The following is a 3,541-nucleotide window of genomic DNA, read 5'->3' on the forward strand; positions in this document are numbered from 1 at the left end:
GAAATTATTTAATTAATTTTCCGTAAGTTCTTTTTATCGAGTGAATATTTTACCGAGGTTCGAGATAATTCTTTTTAAGGGTAAATAATTACGGAAAATCTAAGTAAGCGCTTAAATAATTTTTAAAAATTATTTTCGACGTTATGGAAAATGCGAGGAGCCAACGAAGGATAGAACGAGCGTAAGCGGCCGACCGGCGTCGCACGCGACGCCTTGGCGGCCGCCGAATAACCGAAAGTGCGCGGAAATCGAGAAAAAGAATTTTAAAAGAATTAATTAGAGTGCATGCATTCTAATTATCGTTGTTATCGGGAATTGATATGATTTTATGTGTTTTCCGAAAAGGTGGTTCGCACGCACGCTAAAAGTCGGAATGAGGAATTTTTACGAAAATCTTAAGCTTTTGAGGTGGGCTTTATTCTTAAATGTTTATTCTTGAATTGATATGTTTATGGTGTTATAAGGATGTTTCTATAAAGTATGTCATGCCGTGTTTATGCTTTGAAACTGCCTATCTGATTGTCTACTAGAATAATACTCTACTAGACTTTGATGGTTAACGAATTCGGGTCTAACTAGGGCTACGCCCTACTTAGACTAGTGCACTGATGGGGATCGTGAGCCGTCCCCTAGGTCGGCCGGTCCAGTGATCGAGATTGTGGCCACAGTCTCGTTTCACATGATGGTTCAGATATGGTATATGATGGGGGATGATGTTAGTCCGCGCGGACACTTTTTATGGAATTGAATATTTTTGTGCTTCCCGGTTCTTCTTAAAGTAAAACCCGGGATTCACGCGATGATGGCTTGACATATCTTAACGATGAATGTTTTTCGGGCGTGAGTTCACTGGGTGCACCAAGTACTCAGCCCCTGCATATGTTTTCCCTATGTGCAGGTTGAGCGAGGTCGGGAGGCGGAGAATGTTGAGTGATGATTTCAAGAACTGGTCCGGTTATTATTATGTCTTCATACATAGTAGTAACTATACTCTCAAATTGCTTCCGCTATCAAATGTCTAAGAAACTCTGTTATTTTCGTTATTGCCGAACTCTGCTATCGTTTACTTTGAGACTTGGGTTTTTGTTGAAACGTTGACCGGTTTAAATGAAACTTCATCCTTGTTTGTTAAGTCGTATTGCCTTGAATTGTATGTTTTCCCCCTTCTTCCCCGCTTCTTAAATCCCCCACGAGTCACGATTTCCCGTGCTTTCTATCCCTAGGAAGTGCGGTCGTGACAGAGTGGTATCAGAGCCGTGTTTTTCCTTCCGCTCTGGACCGAGAGTCGTTTATTCAATCTAGTCTAGACTCGTTTCGCTAGACTAAAAGAGTATTCGCTTAACACTCAACACTCCGTCTCACCGCGCTCAACACGAAAGAAGGCAAAAGTTGAAACGAAGCATAATAGAAGTGATAGAATGAATGGGGTGCGAAAGGGCGCGAATTCCAAAGGACGATGAAATGACGAGACAAGGATAACCTTGTGAAACGCGATTGTGATAGATGGAAGGATAGACGAAGTTGCAAAAGTACCACGTTTATAAAATACGAAACATCTATCCTTAGATGATTTTTTTTTTAAAAGAAAAGAATTGTTAAGACTTTTCCTTATGAAAATCGACAGGTATATGCGCGGTAGCATGTATGACGTTCTCTACGCGTTTTATTTCTTCCTACCTCGCTTATCCTTTTTCTACGATTGGTTGCTAAGGGAACTTACTTTTATGTAGATGGCGATCACGATCCACGCACCGCTAAGGGGAAGGTACGTCAAGAATGGATTGCGGGCGGTGGAGATGTACCGCGGCTTCGAGAGGGACGCGAGGGCCCCTTTGATATCTTATGTCGCCGATTACTTGACCTTATGGCGGGATGCCCATGGCTGTGGAGTGAGGCACTATGAGGGAATCAAGAGATTGATTGATGGACTACCGGCACCTTGGAATAGGTGGGCCGACGAGGTTTCACGGTCATACGTCTGGCATAAGCTTCCCGACTACAGCATGCAAGGGGACATGCATGGTTTTGTGAAGGTTCTCCTGGAAGCACTGGTCGATGCTCGTGATGGACCGCCACCCTATGCTCCTCCAAGGAAAGAGGCGTCTTCATCGAGCCGCAGTCCCTACAGCGGGGGTCGGTACGAGAGTGAGACGCCCCAACCAAACTGCCCTAAGAGGAGAAGGCTTGGGATGCGCACCTCCGCACCTCCCGCGACGGAAGTTCTTGTGGTCGATGAGCATATCGACGACGCTACTGATGTGCGGGAGAGTGATGAGGAAGAGGAAGAAGATCCCCTTGAAGACGAGGAGGATCCCATGGAGGATGAGGAAGACCCCGAAGAAGAGCCCCTTGCGAGAGAGGTTGAAGTTGATAGCGAGGAAGGGGCGAATTATGAGAGAGCTCCCGAGGAGTAGTGTTCTTTTGCTGTTTTGTTAGTTTCGTATGTTTTGTTTTGACGAACTATGTAGTAGTTTCTTTGACGTTTGTTTTTCTTCCCTGTTTCAAAGACTTTGTGGAAACACGTACTTGTTGGTTTTAAGATAATGAAGTTTTCGTTGTTTTATCATTGTGTTCGTTTTTACCTCGTTGTGTATGGAAGGTTGTGTTATCGCTTTGGAAAGGTTGTGTGATGTGGTGATGGTAAAAGTTGGATTTCGTACTAACGCATGTGTTGAACAGAATGCCTCCCCGACGTGCCGCAGTTCACCACGAGAATGGGGCAAGCAACGAGACCCAAAGCAGTGTGGGTCCCGAAGGACAACCACCACCACCACCTCCACCACCGCCACAGCCGGAACGGAACATCGAGAAAGAGTTCCGAAAGGAACGTCCTCCCGTGTTCGATGGAATGGGAGATCCAACCAAGGCCGAGACCTGGATTCGGGCCATAGAACGCATCTTTAAGTTCTTGAGGTGCACTGACCAGGAGCGCCTATCGTGCGTGACTTATCAGCTCACCGGATCCGCAGAATTCTGGTGGGAGACGAAGCAACGGACAATGACGCAGGAACAGTTGGACACTCTGACGTGGGAAGACTTCAAGGAGGAACTGTATGACAAGTACATTCCAAGGAGCTACCGTAAGGCAAAGGAGGCCGAGTTCTACAATTTAAAGCAAGGGCGGATGACTGTGACAGAATATGACCGTGCCCTATGTGACATGTCTCGATATGCACCCGAGCAAGTAAACACCGACGAGAAGATGGCGGAGAAGTTTTGTGCCGGTCTGAGGCACGAAATCAGGATGGCGTTGGCGTGCCGTGGTAGACTCTCGTATGCCGAGTCTTTATCTCGTGCATTGGACGTGGAGGAAGCGATGCCACGGGAAAAGACGGTTACACCCACTACCCCAACACCGCCGACCTCACAGCAGAATTTCCGGGATAAGAGGAAATGGGACGGGAACCGCGCACCCTTCGACAACAAGAGGTTCCAGGGTACCCCAAACTCTTCCCAGGGAAAAGGGAAGCAAGCTGCTCCATTCCAAAGTGGAGATTTCCGTCAGAGAGCACCTCCTTGTGCCAAATGTCAGAAGAACCAC

The sequence above is a fragment of the Salvia splendens genome, chromosome 11 (genome assembly GCF_004379255.2).
Source record: "Salvia splendens isolate huo1 chromosome 11, SspV2, whole genome shotgun sequence".
Classification (NCBI taxonomy): domain Eukaryota; kingdom Viridiplantae; phylum Streptophyta; class Magnoliopsida; order Lamiales; family Lamiaceae; genus Salvia; species Salvia splendens.